General features: G+C 41.0%; 1 long non-coding RNA gene across 1 annotated transcript; it reads left to right on the top strand.

The window, feature by feature from the left end:
- Window positions 1-28: 28 nt before the first annotated feature.
- Window positions 29-3,830, top strand: LOC147795170 (uncharacterized). The gene is made up of 2 exons (XR_015424095.1): window positions 29-1,547; window positions 2,555-3,830. It is a non-coding gene; the product is annotated as an uncharacterized LOC147795170 (long non-coding RNA).
- The last annotated feature ends 17,945 nt before the right edge of the window (window positions 3,831-21,775 follow it).

The raw sequence follows: 21,775 nt of genomic DNA, 5'->3' as shown, positions 1-21,775 counted from the left end.
CTTTGATATAGTTCCGGATTCTGTTTTAACATACCTAATTTAGATGAGACTGTTTTTCTTACATAATCAACATGTGAACCCTAACTCAGTGTTTCATCGATAATAACTCCCAAGCATTTGCAAGATTTTTCTTTGACAATTAGGCTATTAGCAATGTAGAGGTTCAATTCTGTATTGGCGGTTTTCTGCCTTGAGCCAGTAAGCATGCATTTGGTTTGTTAGTTCAAGTTTGTTTCTTGAGCACCAATGTAGAATTCTGTCAAGAGCTACATGTACATTCAGACACCTTTCTATTTCATTAATATTGGAAGAGCTGCACGTTAGAGTGGAGTCATCTGCATACATATACAAGTTACAATTTGATGGGATACAGGATGGCAGATCACTTGTGTAAATAATGGATAAAAGCGGTCCTAATATTGAACCCTGTGGGACACCAATGGTTAGTGGCAGAACCTTTGATATGCTACCCTCAATATTTACCGACTGACTACGATTGCTTAGGTATGATTTGAACCAACCAATTAGTGAAGTAGACATGTTAAGCCTTTTCAATTTTTCCAGAAGAATTTCATTCATCTTTGGGTTTCAATTAACCTCATTTTAAATTTTTGTTTTGCAATTTTAACCCACATTTTGATGCTTTTGTGGTTTTTATGCTTATGGTATTTGCATATTCATGAGCAGAACTATGATGTCATCCTAGGCACTGAATCTCAATGTTGCACTGATTAGTTCACAGCAAATTTCCAGATTTTTTTACCACTGCCACGGCAGATTTCATTTCCTTTGGCAAAGTATACGGCAATAATCCAGCAAAAATCTCTTTTACAGAAATGTTCCCAAACAGCAAATCTGGGATTCACAATTTGAACATGAAAACATGCAACCTGAACAATGTCTTCCTGGATTTATGTCAAAGCAAAAGCACCCTCACATGCCCAGAAATACTTGGTCAATTTTTAATGTTTGAAAAAGTGCGCCGTTCAGTTCACGTAATTTAAAAAAGATGTCAAACGGTCAGAGATACTCACAAAGTGATTCTAAGAAAAATTCGTTTTCTGGATCCTTTAAACATTTCAAGAAGTGTACTTCTCAACCCGTGGGGATGTCAAAGACTTCCATACATTGAAGGAGAGTACAAAGTTGCAGAAAAGAAAAAAAATGGCTGCAGCTACACTTCAAACTTTACCTGTGTGTACGTGTGTTTGCTAAAGTGCTGGAGCCCACTTAACACCTCTGAATAGAACAAGCAATTGAGCTCTACTTATAGTCATGGTTTTTATTACACCACAGTTTTTACATTTTAATGTGAATGCAGTGGGGGGGGGTTTCAGATAGACAAGGCTTGCCTCCTAGCAGACTATTACTACTGCCTTCGTCAAGATGAGCAGTGATGTCGTGTGGGTGTAAACTTTGGAGCATTGCGTTAAGATCTGAATATGTTGATTACAAAATATATCTTGTTTGCTTGTTTGTTGCAGATGAAGGGGAATTTATTGAGGTTATCCATGCACCTTTGCACGAACTCAAGGAAAAACTAGATGGTATGGATTAGTCTTGACTTTACTGTACTGTGCTTGGCACTAATACAGTGTTGGTGGAAGTTCAAATTTTTGAATGCAATGAGATTCACTGAAATATGCACTTCAGAAACAAAACCCAAAAAACCCTCATATTTATCAGTCTTCATGGCGTGTACTGTACTTGTCAGGTGCATCTGGAGAATTTGTTAATATATGTTAGAAAAGGTTCTATTCAAGGTACACTGCGTTTGTTTTTAATTCAAATCTAGACAAGTGTGAATCATAAATAAGGCGGGGCATGGCATTTGTTGCAAGTTTTGTTGAAATATTGTGTGACAGATGCAGAAATCCCCAGTGATCAGTTTTAAAGTCAAATGCAGTTTGAGGCTTTGCATATTAGTGAGCTCACAATTGAGATGTGATGTGTAAAAAATATCATGTCTTGGAAACCCTTCGTGCAAAAGTAAAATAGATTGCCACTGATTCTAACTTGATGTCATGCTCGGTTGCAGTCTTTCTGTCTTTTGGAGATTGCCCGGAGATTTTTGAGAAAGATAAAAATGGATCTGGTGTATATGAAAGAATGACATCCCTAATGAAAAGTGGTGTAGCCATCCTGGATGGTGTCTGGGTTCTTCAGACATATGGACTCCATTTGGGATCAAGACAAGTTTCTTTGTTACCTGGCAGTGGCGGCTTATCCGACCTGAGCAGAAGCACCCCTTCATTAGTTGAAAAGAGCCACGCTGGTCTGGAGTGCTCATTCGGTTGGTAGCAATGTGACAGCAATGCCTGCGTTTCACTCTCATTCACGAACCAGCGATGTGTAGTCACTGCCAAGGGAGTCCCCCTTGCTAGGAAGACCGCACCTACTCTTGGTCCAGCTCGGTTCTCATTGTTAGTCTGTGCAGTTTAAATACTCGATGATGAGCCTAGCATTGAGTATTCATGGCTTAAATGTTCATTTTATGTCACCAATTTCAACAAAATGTGAACATGGTCATCCTTTTGCCGTACATGTACCACAGAACTGAGTGATGCAGGAGACATTGTGGATTCCAGGGTCTATACCTACGCAGCCACGCTCCATCAGTGCCAGCACAAAGCAGAGGATGTAGACCTGGAGCAGCAAAAAGGGCTCTTCAAGAAATGATATCGGCAGACCACTCATCATGAGCCAGATCGGTGTTTCAAAAATGGCAAGGCTAGTTCAGAACAGAGCACGTGTGCAAGTTGGTGGATGGGCCCCACTGACCTCGGACTTGCTTCATTTTGGACAGGCACTATTGGAATACCGAACTGGCCCCTTTGTAAGGCTAGAGTGATGCAGGTCAAGCTTTTGCCATCTTCCTCTGGTCTCCAAGGGACTGGACCTTAGTGAGAAATGATGGAGCCTCATTAAGATAGTCGCCAGGGTTAGTTTATACCATCTCCTGTTTGTGGGCCAGTAGGCATTGATAAGCATGTAAGTGGGAAGTTAACCTGGCTTCATAATGATTAATGGTTTAGAGACCGATGGATGCTTGCAATGCCCCACCACTTTGAGATGGAAACCTACCCTGATTTTATTTTACTTGGTTGTGAATGTAAGAAATTGAGGATCAAGTGACTTATAACAAACTCTTACAGTGAAGGAGACATTTTGTATATGTGCATTGGGATTAATTTTGTCACTCATTCGAGTGATTTTAAACACTGAACAATCGGGACACAGAGGTAGGCTGGGATCATTTCAAATATCCTTTAAAATAAAACAAAGTGGACTTTGAATTGTTTGTTGCACAGACTTGCATTTACGAGGCCTTATTGTTTCTTTGCAACCTGTTGCCTATTTTTGGTAATAAGTAGGCAGGCTGCCTTAAAAAGCTCCTGTAGTGTTGTGTTTTTTTCTGCCAATGCTACCAAACAAAGTGAGTTCAGGCTGTTTTCATGTTTCCGTTCTGCTTCCATGTGCATTACAGTTTTTATTTCATTTTTAAATTTTAGCCTTCCAGTACCTTTAGTCACCACCTTTATTTTGTCAAGTTTTGTTGTTTTTGTTCAGAGAGATTTTAAACTTGATGTACACTCATTATGCATACAGCACAGGGAATTCTTGTCAAGTCATTACATTTGACTTTGATTATAGAATCCTAAATCTGTTCCAGATTTTATTTCAGTAATTTCTTTCGAGAACATACATTATAGTAACCCTTTTTGTAATCTGCGGCAGAGTTATGTAAATAACATTTATCAATGGATCATTCCGATGTGATATCCATTCTGATGTAGTTATATAAATAATATAATCAATGACCATTCTGACATGATCGTACTCTTGGAATTATTGTATTTTAATTTGTCCAGATCCATGTCTTCGAGGCAAGTATGCACGCCTTAGGGAGGCTTCGTTACTGCTTCGTGATTGATATGATTTTTGCCTGGCAAAAATTGAAAAAATATCGTGAGAAAGCTGTCTTTAACCTTAACCTGTACCCGGTCTTCCACAATTCCCTGAGTGTGTTTTATAAGGAGTGAGGTTATATGTCAACAAATGTGCGCAGAGCTGATTCAGAAGGATTGACTGAATCAATTTTTTTGGGCCTGGACTGGTGTTATTTATGCACAGCCATGCGTAAATGGATGACAAGATCATGCATTGCACCAGAAATCATCCAGGGTACAATTCGCACTGCCTCAACATATTGACAGGAATAGACCTAAAGCCCAGTAACGTCACTCCTTTTTTGCACTTTCATGTGGGGGCGTGCGTTGGTGGACCTTTGTCCGAGTCGAGTACTCGGCATGTCGTATAGAAAAGCGCATGTGTAAACAAAGCTTGACGTCATTATGCCGTAGGTGTATTGCCGGAGGATTCGGAAGGATTTACCAGGCAGCAGTATCGTGATACACATCCAAGGGAACACGAGAAACAATGGATGATGATCGCAAATTGAGGCTATATCCAGTTTTTGGTACGAAGGCAGTTGGCGGATTTAGCAGGATTGCGGTTGTATCCTAGCAAAAATGCCCTTGGGGACAGTGGGACAAAAATGAGGAATGGGATGCACGTGCTGTACACATGAAATTTATGCCGTTGCGTAGCAACCGGTTCGAAATGTTCTCGGTCGAGCCATGCTGCGAAATTTTTCATCAGTGCTGTTTGGTATTACAGGAACTAGCAGTCACAATTTCTGAACCAACCAAAAAAACCCTCAAGTATTTATTAAAATCGTTGCAGCCAGGGGCATAACCTGAATATTGATTCGTAATACGTCATGAACTAAAGCTTCATATTGTTTATGCGAAGTTTAGTTTAGTGATACGGTGTCAATATGCGTTTAGTTTTGAGACATACTGCAGGCTTTCGGATATGAGCAGGTGAAACTACATTCTATCTATCGGACATTTATCAATTCTGGAGGGTACAGGTGCAAAACGGACAACCTGACTGAACCAAATCGTCTAAAGGCCAATGGGATAATCCATAGTAGAAGTGGTAGCGATTAAATGAGGTCTCTCGGCTTACGTTTGCGGAGCCAATATTAAATTGTACTATCCTTGTGCAATTTGACTTTTACGAAAGCACCCTCGCTCATCCTTTCAAACTACTCACCGTCCACTGACGCACGTGGGGTGGTTTGTCGTTTGTCAATGAAGTCGAAGTAAACTATTAAGTTTCATTGGGTGCCGACTTTCGATTGCTGCCGTCACAAATGCCACATACTCCAGATAGACCTAATCTAGACACCTTCTGATGTCAATGAAATTTGTGTTCGGGTACCAATATCCTTAGTTGTCGATTCCTGAATATAATCAACAACGGAAACAAACAAATTTGGTTTTTTAAATGCATTTTGTCAATTCGATACCGTGGACATCATACTTTTTTAATATGGGTAAACAGATTTCCAAGACATACTTAAAAACGGTGAATTTAGTGCCGACTCGGGGAGGGGAGTCATACCTCGCGTTTCTCAGACTAATAAATTCTCTTTTCGTGATGATTTCTGCTCGTCCTGGAAGATAATGTTTCATTGTATAGTTTGTATCTATAAACGCGTAATCCTATGTCCAAAAGTGTAAACAAAGTCTGTCACACTATTTTATTCAAACCATCATACCATGGAGCATTAGGTATTGCGACAAGATCAAAGATTGTGCCGGGTATCTTTGCACAACGCAATACTTCTTGTAAATTCGAAATTATGTCTTGTGGCCAAAAGCCCCGCCAGTTATATTTATGTAAGGTCAAACCCTCAGAGAGCAAAAAATACTGCTGATGTGGTAGGCCTACTCCGCTTTTAGTGTTCCGTAGGGGCCATAATATACGTTAGTGTCCAGAAGGCCCTTCTTATCCATAAGTATGCTGCGCCAATGGCAGAGCGCTGGTGACAAGCGCTGGAGCCTCGCTTTCCATTTTCGGACCTCAATTGTAGTATAGGCCTTTCTTAATATTTATGCAAATTGTATTCAATGCAACTGAAAACGAGGCTGTAGGGGACTTGCGTGTCACGGTGGCTGTATAAAAAGGACGGGATCTTTCCGTGGTTCCCGAGGTAATCTTCGGGTTTGTGGAGGATTACGCCAAAAGGGGCTCCAAAAGCAGTGGACACCAACAGCTTGGTAAAGGCTTCAAGTATTTTCAGAAGCCTATACATTCATAATATGAAGGGTAAGCAGTTTATTAACAGGATTTTGTCTGGGACCTTTATTGACGTTGCAACTTTCATGCATGCACTATTTATGTCTAGGACTAATTTAATGGCCGGTTGTCGCCACGATCGAGCAGTTTGAAGACCTTTTTTGCCATTCAGCGGGTTACCTTTAATGACTGGGCCATTTCCTTTCGAAGTTTAGAATTCTATAGATGCTAATTCAAAGTGCAATGACGTGTATGGTGTAGGGCTAGTGATACGAATTTTTATCGTTCCAGAGTCAAAATCTACCTTGAATAATGGCCCCTCGTCTCGTTTGATCTGAACAATCCACTTTTCCCGCAGGAACTTGTTTTTGGGCAATCGATGAAAGCTAATTTCTGGCGATGATCTTCGTGATTGCTACAACACCGCACTGAACAATGCTTCGCCGTGTTTGCCGACAGCGCGAAGTCCCTCACATCCTCGTTTTCAGTTCCTGTGCAGAAAATTTGCATTAATATTAAGAAAGCCCGTATAGGCCCGCACAGTCCGGTTTAAGGTGTGAATAATGCACAACCCAAAGACCTGGTCCCCGGCCACTTGCCTTGTCTGCCTCATATTTGTTGGTCGAGTCCAAGCCTGTGTGCCACAGATCGACTTGAAATTTCACAGGGTTCCAGATTAACTCTGCTACCTAGCTTTGCACGAACATGTCTAAAGCTGATTTTCTTGTAATTTACAGGGCTTCAATTAAAATGGATGGGCCTCACTGAAGAGAAGGAAATTACCGGGGTCTTTATTTGTTTTCTGTATACCTGCACAAACCTCCGTGTTTGATCACTCGGTTCGGCTATTTGATTGGTAAGTTTAACACGAATCTGAAATTAAATAGGCGTTGAGCCGTTGACAATGATCTTTCTATGGCCACTGGAGCTATCCAGCAAGAAGAAATGACAGGGAGGTTCATTAGAGCCCTCTCGTAACATACGCATACTTTTGTGCTTTTCTTTTCGTTTATCACTTGCGCTTGTTGACAAATCAACCACCAAAATAATGCAGCATGTGTGAAGGCAGTGGCGTAACCACGATGACAGGGCGGGCACCCTCTGCGGACGGCTTTCCTCCTTGCCCATTCGAAATTTCGAAGTCCACACAACCTATGAACAACCTGCAGTGAATTAATTATGATTGAAGGTGCCCTTCTTGAGATTGTTCACTGCAGTTTACAGGCTATTAGCCAAAGCCTGTGTGAATCTCTGTTGAGTCACGCCAGCCCGTCTCAGAACTGGTGTTATATTAAAAACACGTCGGCGGGTTTGCAAGTTTGAAGCGGGTTGGTGTGAAGTTCGGATGGAGATTTCTTTGCTAAAATCCTATTCAGCAAATGCACTGTCCTTTACTCAAGTTCAGTGCCATTATATTCTTGTTACATTCAAACATAGGCGTAAATCCCTTGGGGGTGGTGGGCATATATACCCCCCCCACATACACACACACCCACACTTTTAAGTGGGGGGTGGGCTAATGAATCATCCCCACTTGTTCACAGTGAGAAAAAATAAAGGCAGATTGTGAAGGCTTTTTCGGACTTCCCAACAACCGAAATGTATTCAATAGCACCCCAAACGCACTGACACATAATACGCCGTTTTGATCGAAGGTTTAGCAGGACAGATACCTATCACAGATGAACATCTGTATGACGGACATTGCCCTACAGCGCCGTCACCCCCCTCCCCGTTTGTCTAATTTCCATGGCCGAGCAAGCCATCCCCCAATTCCCCCCTTCCCCATTTTTGGCACAGAAGTATTCACACCGCGCCACTGCACGTGAGCCTGCCGTGATAAATCCTTCTTGTTATAAGCCATCCAGCTGGTTGGTTAAGTTGATGGGCCGGCGTCCCGATTTTGCTCACAGATACAAAAGTAAGTCTCACCCTACTGCCAGCTCCGGTAATGATGCTTTTGCCAGAGTTGTAATGACTCGATTCAACGATTCAACTCGAGTCCGACCGGTGTCACAATCTTTTGGCGACTCGATTCGACTCGAGTACCGACCGATAAATGACTCAACTTGACTCGAGCCACTCAGCTGCCAGCAAATGACTTGGTTCGAGTCCCTCAACAGAAGACCCGACTCAGCGAAAAATCACTAAGGACTTGAGTCCCCAAAATAAAAGTAAACTTCTTTGTGAAAAAATATTGGTAATCTTATCGTGTCATGTGTTATCATCAAAAGTAAGATGAGGTGCTTACCACATCCTATTAAGAAAAAAAAAAACGACAAAAAGTAACTTTCTCTCTTTTTGTTTCTGTTTATCGAAAATTGTTGTGTTCAAATGTTTGCGATTCGAACTGACTCAAGCCAAATACCTGATTAAACAGTGATTTGACTTTTTTGCCTAATGATACTATGGACTCTACGCGAGTCACAAAAATTAGTTACTCGTAACAACTCTGGCTTTTGCCCTACATTACCAACTATACATGTGCTATCAATGGTCCTTCCATTCTGCATAAAACGGGGCAGTTAAGATTGACTCAAAATGTTTTCCTAATACTTGGAGCACTGCTTTGCTATCTGTATGGATGCCTTGACTTTTTACTTGAAACACTTGTGTGCCTGAATCTCAACGTGAGACACAACTCGTGCCTGAGTGTGCGTTGTCTCATAAAAAAGAGACGATCTGCTGGTCTTTTCAAATTTCAAATATATTATATTTCATATGTTCAATGGCGTGGATGATAAGGGCAGTGAAAATTAACATCACTATCATATACTGCCCATGAGCCTTGTATTTTACGCAGCTCACCACTGGCTTTTACGTTGTCAGCTTATAAAACCCAAAGGAATTACTTGCCTTTTTGACGTCCTAATAACGTTGTTACGGATACCCTCGCAGCCCATCGAGCCTCCAGTTATACTGTGTAAATAGAAACCTACTTCATTTTGACAATGGCGACAGCAACCTTCCTTGTCGCTGTTGAGCGGCAACAGCGCGACAAGAACTTGCCTTCAATGGTGGAAGTACGAGGGTGACGAATTTATAGCTGCCACAGCTGCTGTATAATTATACTTTCTAGGTCTGAACGATGAATTTTCCCTCCCTAAAATTTTTTAGCACTTTATTTGACATTCATACATTTTACTAGACTCTTCATCTAATTGAATCGATGTTGCAATCCACTCCACAAAAGTACGCTAACGTTTCCCATAGGTCCTGTGCTGATATTAATGACAAATGCGCCCTAAAATTACGCTTCCCGGGCTCCGTGAGTTTCAACGAACACGATTCTGACCCGAATCCTATAGACTCCCCATTATCGACAGTTGTTTTATTAAGGAATTAGGGTATTGCTAGAAGGAAACCATTTATGTTCTTTTTACGGTACCTTGTGTTACGTCTCCTCGTGCTAAATCGAATAAAAATGCTGAGGCACAAGGAGTTTGCGAAATCATAAATGTACTGCCGTGAGGTCGTCTCGTAAAAAAAAAAAAACAACTCACTGTCGCCAATTGCAGGTGCAGAATGTAAATGAGTTTCGTTTGTTTATTAATCACAACTTTAAGGATATGGGTGGCGGAAAGGCTGTGTTCTAATCAGAGGAGACTATGTTTGATTGAAGTGCACTAATTACCAAAGACAGCTGTGTTTTAGGTCCAATATATGACAAGGAATAAATTGGGTTTCGTTGTTATTTTCTTTCAATGGCGCTTTCAGCTACTCAGGCTGTTTGCGCCAATAACTGCATGTACGTTTATTCATAGCCTCTAATTAATCGGCATCACATTACAGAGTTAGGAAGAAGGTCCCAATTTTAGAGGCAGGAGGAAACCGGAGTACCCGGAGAAAACCTGCGATAGCGAGTATGGACTGGACACCAAAAGCACTTAAAGCCTCGACCAAGCCGGGAGTCGAACCCGGGCCTCATTGGTGCAAAGAGAGGAAAGAACCGCTACGCTAAACCTCCTAAACAGGGTTTTTTGGTACCTAGCTCCCTTTATAAACTGGCGAACAAGACTGTGTAATTCTGTTTCAAAGCGCTGTTTTATAAGTTTTGTTGTTGGAAACAAGGACTTGCCATGAACTCGATAACCCTTCCCCTATAAAGAAGCCGTATTGACAGTCTTTACGTAACAGGTTCATTCCATGCAAATTGTTGAGAAGTTTGACTAATCTTTTGCAAATTTTCGCCTAAACGTCTGTTTTCATTCTCTAAGAGTAAGACTACCGCTGTCTGCACGTTTTAGGCGGTTGGGGAAAAGGCTTTTTTCTATTTTGCACAACTTTTAAAATATCTGAAATGTGAAGAGATTCTACATTAACATTTATGCTTTCTGTATAGTGACTTATAATCCATTTGGCGTTGCAATCTTCATGAATAAATTTACTAATCTTATCCCCAACAGTTTCAGACACATAATGATTATTTATTCAGATCCCTTCACAATGTCTTCTTTCCATTTAGCGGCTTCCCGCTCTCTAGATCAACCTACCATTTTATAGTCCTCGCTTACGGAGCACCATTGACAATACAACCATAGAGCAATCATTTTTCTTACATTTTGTTGTAACTACATGTACATCAAAGCAAATTGTCTCGAATGTTCTGAAGCTCTCCATTGCTGTAATTCGCTATTTGAAATTTTCCACGTTTCTCGCAAGCGCCACAGAAATTTGCATTTTTCAAGGGAATCCGGACTTTCTCAAAACCAGGTATCACCTTCAACCTTTGCATGTTTAGAAATGTGACAGCTGTCAAGCGGTTAAAGAAAACGTGCACGAACAGTTCATGCACGTGACCAACGCGTTGGTTTCGTGTATGCACCAATCGTGCACGTTGTGCATGTGGATACAAATGACTGTTTAATTCAGTTCAAGTGAGTCAAATAAAGTTTTCAAATAAAAGCAGGTAATTAAAAAGTTTATATAAAGACCAATAATATAGATTGTAATAATATTTATAACAGTACAGTACATAAGTTACGAACGACTGTACATATTTAAGGGAGTGAAAAGTTATGGGGCAAACCGAGGTTTGTAGAGCAAACACATGCACGTGCAATATCAGGAAAGGAATGAACAAACGGTACTTGAGACGGGACACTGAAAACCGAGACAAAATTACTAGTTTTAATGAAGAAAGTGTGATAAAAGAGATAATGCACTGTATGAAAACGTTGCAACAAAACAAAGTGAAGAGAAGATGGCTAAAGAAATTAAATGAAGTGGGAAAGCTATGTTACATGGTGTAGAAGGAGAGCACTTTGGTATGAGGATTTAACATGGTCCATGCATAAATGTTCCCGGGGCTCCCCCCCCCCGGATACTCCGTTGTTGGCGTATACCGTACACGTACTCCCATGACAGATGAACCTTTTGTCAATTCTTATGAAATATATTCTGACCAATTTATTATCCAAGTTGTCAGAGGCTGGCATAGGGAGACATGACTGGAGACTAGATACAGGCTGAAGTCGTTGCTTCGCACACGCTCCAATCACGCTGCCCGATCCTGCAAGGCAAAAAGCGCGCGCCCGGGGTTCAGGATGCACCAGCATACACGTACATCCAGTACATGTATGTTGATCATCCGCCAACAGTTTGTCAATGTTTCCCCCGGGTATTGCAGGGCCCGAGGCGGAGAAAGCCCGGGTTCGGTTTACTCACATATTGATTAGCGCGTGGGCGCATCATTCGCTTCTCGTCTGCCGTCCAAACAGTTGATGAGGCATCGCTCTTCACACAATTGCCACATCGTTCGACCTAACGACGTGCACGTCTTGAGCTTAGCTTTACACTCTCACTTTCCTCCGTATTGCAGGGATGTCTGAAAGACTCAGTCCTGTCGCGTCGCTCAGGTATTTATTGTAAACAACTGAAGCCAGAACGCATTCTCTACCCATGGCCTTTGACGGTGAGTCTTATTTCTGGAATGACTTTCCTCATTAACGCACACAGCAGTCTGTCGGCGAGAACAACATTGCTTGTATTTGAAACATCATTTTGGTTGAGAAGGTAGTTCGCCTTTGGTATTTCACGGCACCCTTAATGAATGACCGTCGATATTCAGCATTTATTTGATATTGTTGTCTGCATATATGCCATTAATGGTAAAGTTCTCCATCACTGGCTGACATCTCTACCTCATAATCATGATGAGGATTCATTAATGTGCTGAATCAAGTGATGTGCATTCCCTGTTCAAGGGCTACATAACCAAGTTAACATATGTTCGGATACGAACATAATGGATACGTGTGACTTTCAGTAAACATTCCCGCTGTTGAAATCACACCACTCTATTGCATCTCGTGTCTACTTTTTATTGTTATGTTACGTGACTATTTTGTATACAACAGATTGTGTATACTGCGTTTTACTGAAACGTATTATGAAGCATTTTGTTCACTGGTGACCCATTTATGATTGCACACTCCATCGCCTACACGTACTTGTGCACGAAAAAAATTGTTTTGAATAAGCAAGTAGTATTTCCTTGACAACTCATGACTTTGACCGTCATTTTTGACTTTGCTCCATAATTACCACTGTTACTAATTCACACCCTTGTCGGTGAGGAACCTTTTTTCCTCTAAAATCAAAACTCAGACAAAAAGAACTACGACACACTGAAAAACACGCATGACAATAAAAGAAAGGCTACCGGTACACGAGCACGTCCATAGTTTCCACAAGTATTATCGAAAGGAATAAAGAACGTAAAAGAACTGCAAGAACAGGAATCAAGCAAAAAGAAAAAGAGGAGCATCAACGCTCCCCTCCGTAGAGTTAATAAAAATGGTACTAACAAATCGTTTATTGATCATATGCTAATTAAAATGAAGTTAACTTAGCTGCATATACATTGCTTTATTACCTCACTCCGGCAAATCCGTAACTACCCCCAACCGCGTCCATGACACACTGTTGAGCGTGCCGCATTTTGTCGACACAGTTGGACGTGCCTACGCCTATTTAAATATATATCCGCCTCGAGCAGAAGCACCCCTTCATCGTTTGAAAGGAGCCAGTGTTTATTTCGTTGGTAACGATGCGACCGTAACGCGTGCATTTCCTAGTGATTCGTGGATCAGCGAAGTTCATTTCCGACCGAAGGAGCCTCCCTTGCTAAAATTGTGCCCTCTCGCGACTCATACTTTGGCAGTCCATCGGGATTGAGTATAAAAGAATGCTATAAACTTAAATTGCAATAAGTGGGCGATTCCAGTTTTCAAAGGGTCTTTGCATGATAATCAGTCTTACAAATTGGCTGTTTCGTATCAACCTCAAGCAGAAGCACCCCCTCATCCATTGAAAAGAGCCGCGTTGGTCGGGAGCTGTCATTCTGTTGGTATAGCGATGCGACTGTGACGCGTGCATCTCATAGTCGTTTGTGAACCAACAAAGTGCAATCCAGTGCCAAAGGAGCCTATCTTTCTACGAAAATACCGCAATCTCTCCCTCCTGTATGAGACCATAGGTGACACCACTGCATGCCACTTGTTTTGTTTTCTGCATACCGTCATGGCGTTAGGATACGGAGGAAAGGCCCCATTAATGCTGTGTCGTATTAATAAAAGTGCGCAAAAATCTAAGATGTTGGGGAGGGGGACTTTTCCAGGCCAGGGAGTTTTTGAATGTCCTTGAAACACACTTGTGGAAGAGATCTGGAGCTGTCTTAAAATCTGAATAGGAATTCAGTCTCCAGACTTTTTATTGCAGATAATATATTTTAAAAAATCAGCTTATTATTGTTGTTGGCGTTTAAAACTGTTGATATTATGATTTATTTTCTGAGGTACATGCACTTCGTACACGAAGTAACTTTTTTATATGGAGATCGTTGGATACTACTGTGAAAAAATCATGCCACTTAACTTTGTGAAAGGAAGATGAAGTGATACTTTTGGCTTTGTGGATATTAAACCCTCTTTGTCACTATAGACTTGAATGAAGACGACAAGACAACATTATTGGGAAAGTTTGAGCGACGACGATTTGTCGACTATAAGTTGATTTTCCCTGGTAAACTGCGCAGAAATGCAACCTTTGTACGAGGCAAAATTTGCCAGTGATTGGACAAAATTTCTCGTTGCTCAAACTTTCTTCCAGAAAGCGCATTTGATTACTATCGCGACTACGTTCAATACTGGTGATTCACAATGGCGCGCCTCCAAGAGTTTGCAACGCGTTGACCAATCACAAGGCTCGAAATCTGTCGGTCCTTTCCAAACGCGCATTGGGTCGACAGATTTAGCGCACTGTGATTGGCCAACGCGTTGTGAACTTTTGTGAAATGCCCGTAGTTGGCACTCACGTTGACATCTTGCACATACTCGGGCTTGGCCCAAGTAAGCTGACCCGCCGATACCGAACATATGTCAGCCTAGTTGACTGTTGCAGAGGAAAGTCCATGCCCTTGTAAATGAATCTGAAAGAACGGTTACATACAGAGGTAAATTGGCTCCTGTCAAGCAAGTTACGCCCACAAGGCGAGTCTCCAACAAAAGACTGTCGTTAATATGTAAAAACACGCTTTCTTTAAATTCCACTCCCCCGCCTAAACTTATGACAACATTACAGTAACTCGAGGGAGTAAACGAAAACGTTTGGAGTGTTCCATTACTGATCTTTTTCCAATTCGAAAGTGACTTCGTCGTGCACGTTATGCAACACTCTGCAAGCTCCCATTGGATAAGCACTCTAGTTGTGCGTCAACTTCTGGTTCCATGGTTCCATAGGCTAGCTAATTTTATGAACAGTGGGCGTGGTTGAAACTGAAGTGACGTCACATTTATGGATAGGGCAAGGTTGATCAATGACCACTAGTTAACTATTGGTTGGTTCGTGACGAACGTAGCGCATGTGCAGTGAAGTTGAAGTGCGAACGACCCTACTCAACCGTTGTCTGGTCTTTATGCCAAAGGGGAGAAAAGGTGGCCGCAGGAAGGGCAAACTAGCAAAAATAAAAGTGAAAATAGTCGTTTGCTAGTGACTTACTGTTTTCCCGGCATATCTCTTATAACTGGTCCTCTCTGCACTGTGCTATTACAAACGGTTTATGGCAACGAACGATACGACCAACCTCGGTAGGCTGGTCGCAAATAGCTGACTAATCTAGTCATACCATCGTCGACTAACGTGAGTTCGATGACAGATAGTCGAACTATGGTTAACTATGGTCCTTGATCGAACTTCAATACCCATAGGGTGCGTTCGATTAGCTTACACGTGTAAGTCAAACTTACACGAGAGCGTTCGTTTAGCCATCACGTGATTCTCGTGCCTGCCCTAGTGTCAGCCACTGCTACCCCGGCTGGCGAGCGGGTCTCTGGAGGCTGCCCGAGTGTAATGACGTCACGGATGGACTGTTCGTGCAATGACCTACGTGGCGGGGACTTCACCTTTTTCCCAGAATGCGTTGGCGAGTACACTGCAGCGTTCGATTACCCTCATTTCGAGGCTTCCCTTGGTGTAACACTGGTGTATTCAGGGAAGCTTATCGAACGCACCCTATGATAAAAGACTACATCGGCGCGGCCTGCTTATACTTGCGCATTCAATGTGAAATGCAATGATCTCAGGCCGTGCCCGAAACGGGCTTCCAGAGCTACGGCTCGGTGTATTGTCTACGCGTCTCCACGCATTTCCAATGGAACGAAGACCTAGACCTAGCTCTAGACAAGAGAGTCGGATGCAGCCTTAACTTCGATTCGGTGGGCTGGGCGCGCGCTCCTTCAACATATCGCGCAAGGCATGGTGGGATCCAACATGGACGTAAAGTGTATCCATTGATCTTCATTATAAAGACTGGATAGGACATCGCGTCCAAAACGTGTCCCGCGTATGCGTATTTTCAGGAGGGTAAATAACGAGCGTTGCAATATTTGTTGCCCGCGCTTTCAAACAGAGTTTGTCAAAAATATGTTGAGATTATTGTACTTTAATCGTTAGATTGCGAAGAAAAATTGAATTCTGCACCGGGAGTGGATAATTTTTGGAAAAAATAACGGTTGAAGTGTGCACAGCATGCAGTGAATTGCCGCAGATCGATGGTAAATCAAGTTTGGAAGAAGGAACAGCTTTTGACATGTGAGTTGCACTTTTAGAAAGTCTGTATAGCCCTGTACTTAATAATGCTTGAATTTAAGCCTATAGTAACAAATTTATGACAGTGTATCTAGCCTATCAGGCTCACTATATTGAAGTTGGGACAGTCTGAAATATTACTACACTGCGTTTTCAGTTAACACTGATGTTTTTCATTTCGGAAAGTAGCTGTTAAATGTTAATCTAATTTTTCTAATCTGAGTTACAAGTAACTGTGATAAAAATGATAGTAAACATTAGTTTGGCTTTTCAGTTATTGCTGGGCTCATTTTGTGCCCAGAAAAGAATCTCACACTTCTGTATGCCACATGTCGGTTTTCAATCAATTTATTCAATATCATGAATGAATTTCAGTACATTTTTTTTCTCTCACTGTAAAATTAAAATTAAAACTTTATTTTATTTATTAATGAAATGTTTTAGCCTTTGTTCATCGAAACCAGAGAGAAAAACACCTGGACAGTTTGGACATCATATTTACCGGCAAACCTATTGTGGGTCATGGTGGAATTCTCAACTTTTAATATACTGAACAGGTCACGAGTGAACCGACCAAAAGTGAAAATATTGCCCAAGCAAGACCGCAGACAACAGGTGTGAAAAATCAGTTAAAAACAAAACAAACACACAAATACACAAAACAGAATAAGTAGGTTATTTAATAAGAAAATTTTCAATTAACTCCCGAAATGGTATTCTTGATATTTATGTTTCTTTTTTTTCGTTTTTGTTGGTTGTTTTTGAGAGGGAGGCAAAGGACATAGCTGCCGTCCCAAAAGAAAAAGGTTTTCCCTATAATCAATTTTGATTAAATGCACATGCATACGCCGTCACATTATCTTCCTGAAGCGCTGCCATTGATGGCCGCCTATTTTGTGAACAAAAAATGCGCGATGTTTTATCCAGTATTTATAATGGAGATTAATGAGTGTACCGAAGCCTGACGTCACTTAAACCCGCAAGTGTATAGCGCAAAGCAGTGCAGAACGTGCGCGTGTTTGTTTTTCGCGCTGGTTTTCGCGTTGGTATATTAGTACCGGATACGTATGCGACTCCGAAACCTGGGAAGTTGAATCACGAGTTCGTGTAGTTATTCTTTCCCACACAGTGCAAGCAAAGTCCATTTCACATGAATGCTTGCACTTTTTGTCAGTGATTTACCTGAGTGTATTCTTAACAAGTGCTTGATGTTTGCCGATGACCTCAAGATTTTTGGCAATTGCCTGATGAATTCACTCCAATCCTGGTCCACTAAATGACAATTATTTTTCAATGTTAGTAAATATCATGTTTCAACTGTAACTCTCACGAAGAAGCCCATAGCTTCTACGTATTGTCTTCAGGACAAGGAGCTTTACAGAGTTAATGTACAGAAAGATCTCGGTATTGATGCACGTTTGAATTTTGTCCACTGTGTTGACTTTATAAGGCTAACCGTATTGCAGGTATGATTTGGCGTAACTTTAGATCCACTAAGAATGAACGTGTACTTCGTACACTTTAGTAGCGCACCCCGTCTGTCCAGAGAAAACCACACCCGTTTTCTTGGTTTTCTCGAGCCTGTCAACAAATAAGAACGCTGGCTTTAGCCACATTGCTGAGCCCCAGCAGCATAATTTAAGGAGCCGGCCTGTACCATGTCTCGTAGGGGTGCTCCATTAGTGAGGAACGTACTTTGGTTTAAAATTTGCTTTTGATTTCTGATTTTTCTGTACGCATATTGTATATTGAACTATAAAAACATACACCTCTCATACTCAGTCGCTGGTATGGAGCGTGCGAATGAAAAGAAAAATAATATATCTACTTTTTGTTAGGAATTACTTGTGTTTGTCTGTACAGTATTCAAAACAGAGATGGTGGTGCATGGTGATTTCCATCGAATACAGCCCAATGTGTTTGAACTGGGCGTCGTTTACTCGGGCCCCATTGTATATTGGGAGGGCGATTCCATGTCGTCTCAACGCTGAGTCATTGATGGACGTAAACAACTGGACAACATGTCCGATTTTGTCCAACAAGAACGTTTCAACCTTTCACGTTCCCAAACAAAGCTGACCGCATTTCACGACAGAAAGTCTGGCACAAGTTGACCTTTTGTAAAGGAGGGATTGCACAACCAGTGGAAATGTATGAATACAGAAGAAGGATAAAAATTATGGCACAAATTGTCCCTTTGTAAGGGATGAATAGAAATATAAGAAATCGTGGCACAGGTGACCTTTCCTATGAAAAAATTGCACAACATGATGAAATTTCATGATAAAATTAGGTGGACAATGGACTATACGCTGCGCGGGGTAATGGGGGATAATCTTTTGGACAAAGTGTTGTGCGCGGCACCGTGTAATGGGGGATAATCTTCAGGACAAACGACTGCGGTTTTGATCTTTATTATGGATTAAATGTAAAACAGGTACATCATTATATAAAATTATAAATTCTTGTGGGCGGTATGACGTCAGTTCGGATTTTTAACACGTAGCAAAGGGGCAAATTTACCCGTGCCATGGAATAATGTGCAGAAGTTCCAGGCCGGTATCCGACCAGAGAATTATTACTCGATAGTCATACGGGTCAGTCAGTAAGAACAAAAAAAACAAATTCAGTAGGCTCCACATCCTGGTTTAAGTATAGCGTTTTTAGTACTCATTTTAATCGACTTTTTAAAACTATCATACGAATTTTAAGAATTACTACAAGAGGGATTGCCCGAAGTTTGTTAAATTTTATATCAGAGACAATACTTGTACTTATTTCTTTTGGGAACTATAATTATGTCTCCAATTATTAACATCATTTGGTCCTTTTCGTCATCGTCCTTTAGTTGAAACAGTCAAATTTATGAGCATGCTTAACTCTATTCAAGGCTTTATTGACTTTCATGCTATTCAAGTTTCCCTTCGATATCATTCACGATGTCCTGGTGAGTTTCATTATCCTTCAAAAATCTGACAGAAACTCCTTATATTTGTCGAAAAGGTCTTGCTTGACTGACCAGAGGGTCTTTCTGTTTGCCTTTTGCCGGGCTTGAACTTCATTTGTGCCTTCGTTGACGAACTTGCCATATTTTTCCTCCCACATCTCCCTGTCTCTCTGGCTTCAGCCAGCCAATCTTGGTAGGTGGCATTGTCTTCCAATTCTGACATATCTTCACCCAAGGTTCGTCATCAACCTCCTTAAAAGGTTCCGAATCATCGTCAACTTTATTCACGTCTGATTCCTCCTCAGCGTGGATATTTTCCGTATCTAGATTAGACCATGGAGCTATTAAACACATCAAAAGTATTTGTCACACATGGTGAAAAGCATAGGGATTCACTGTTGTTTATGTGTACAACAATTAGCAAGCATCAACCCCTTTCTCAGATACGTTTCCACGAAGTAAATTCCGGGTTCACAATTTGAACAGAAAAACCTATGCGCAGAACTATGTCTCCCCAAGATGACTTCAGAGCAAAATTGTTTTAAAAGCGCACTTTTCAATGCATTTAACCACATAGGAATGAAAAAGAGTTTTCCGACACTGAAGAAGAGTAAAGTTGAAGAAAAACTTAGTATGTATAATTAAGAAACATTCATCGCAGCTTCACTTTAGTGGACAATAATAATATTGGTACTCGGATAACCTCAGATGTGTATACATGTAATTCATACTTTGACTAACCTTCATCCTCGTCACACGATGTGCGCGCAACTGTGCAGGAGAAAAGTACGAATGCTCAAACTGATATGTAACTGTTCCCATGTTTTCCTCAAAAAGTTAAAAGAGCGTCTTTTTGTATCTCTCTCAACAACAACAACCGGAGGGGGTGGGGGGGTGGGGGGGGGGGGGTGGGTAACTCTATGCAGATTTCCTTCGATTCTTCGCTTCGTAATTATCCCTCTCCTGTCGAGCTGTTTATCAGTGGGCCCAGCTCCAGCAGATTTCTCGGTGTAATTATTCAAAAGAAAGATTGTGTTGCTGTTGAAGACTTGGCTTCTATTTATAAAACGTACATTCTTCCGATTTTAGAATGTTGGGCTGTTGTTTGGTCATCTCGTATTTCAGTGGCTCAGTCCTCTCAGCATTAAACCCGTGTAGAATCGAACACTGCGTCAGTAGCTTACCCATATTTGTTTCCTTTTGCTGATCCGTTCGATAATTTGATATTCATAGCCTTGCTGCTAGACGTAACCAGTTCATCATGCGCTTTGGTAATAATCTATGGAATCTGAAAGATACCGTCGTAGTTTCGCCTCCAACTCATCAGTCTGTATATGATTGTAATCTCAGACGATCTGATCTGTTCCATATTCCTCGTTCGAGGACCCAGAGGTATAAACAGTCACCAACACCATGGCCACACTTTTGAATAATCAAGCATAATTTTCACTCCTGTACCGGTATCTTACTGCCAATGTAGCCATATTTTATCGATTGTTAACGATCAACTGTTTCGTACTGATGTAATGTTTCTATTTGCAACACCCCTGCGCTGTTTTTGGAAATTTTTTTGAGGATGGTTGCTTTCCGATTGTAGGGTATTTTTATTTTGATTTTTTACCCACTTGATGTGCCTTTTCTTTTGCAGTTTTGCATTCATGGTAACGTAATTCTGCTCTAGAGTTTTATCCAAATTTATAATGAATCAATATTCTTGATTTCGTTTTTTTCTAACAATATATGGTTATCAGATGCCATTTTCTCACCTCTTTTACAACACTTTATCTTGTTGTTTGCTTTCTTTTTTGTTTCAGTTTGTGATACTTGGTTTATTCGGTTACTTTTGTACTTTCTACAGTCCCATTGTAATGTCTCATATTTCATGAATTTAGCTGCTTTTGTGATCTAATTTTATACACGAACGTTTATCACTGTTTATGAATTTCTTGACTGTGCAAATCAGAAATCATTAATCTTATGACTTGATGTTTTATGCTTTATATTTTATGTCTAAAAATCGTAATGAAATGAAAGAATAAAGTTGCCAACGGCGTCAACAATGTTTTCCTCTGTCGGCAGTCAAAGCGGTAATGAGAACCATAAAATCAAATAGGGAGGATCTTGTAAAAGACTCGCATGTGAAACCTCAAGAATATAAATAATTAATCGTCTACAGACATCATATGATGTTTATGCTTTCTCATAAATGACGACTGTACACCACAGTCTTGGCAAAGTCCATGGGGTGCTTTCAAGAGTGTGGGTTTCCTTATGTTAATTCAACATCTGAGCTTTGCAACCATAGACATCCAGGATTGTCCATCCAAGTTCAACCACACAGTTATTGAAAATTATATTTACTATCAATGTTATTCTGCACCATCAGTTGAAAGTCTCGCATATCTTCGGAGTTGTAATGAGTGACTTTTTTTACTCGTCCAGCCGAGTCATTGTAATGCATAACTCGAGACATTACAAATGGAGTGACTCGAGTCGAGTCGAGTCACCGATATTTGAACACAATATGATAGCTAAAAACAAGAGATTGGTTTTTTTCATCTAAAAATTATCTTATGGGTTTCGACATGT

This window comes from Acanthaster planci, unplaced genomic scaffold, assembly GCF_054643075.1.
Source record: "Acanthaster planci isolate LZ-2023a unplaced genomic scaffold, COTS_SCS Contig140, whole genome shotgun sequence".
Lineage (NCBI taxonomy): Eukaryota > Metazoa > Echinodermata > Asteroidea > Valvatida > Acanthasteridae > Acanthaster > Acanthaster planci.
Note: the sequence above shows the minus strand (reverse complement) of the source record. Positions and strands in the feature narration are given on the sequence as shown.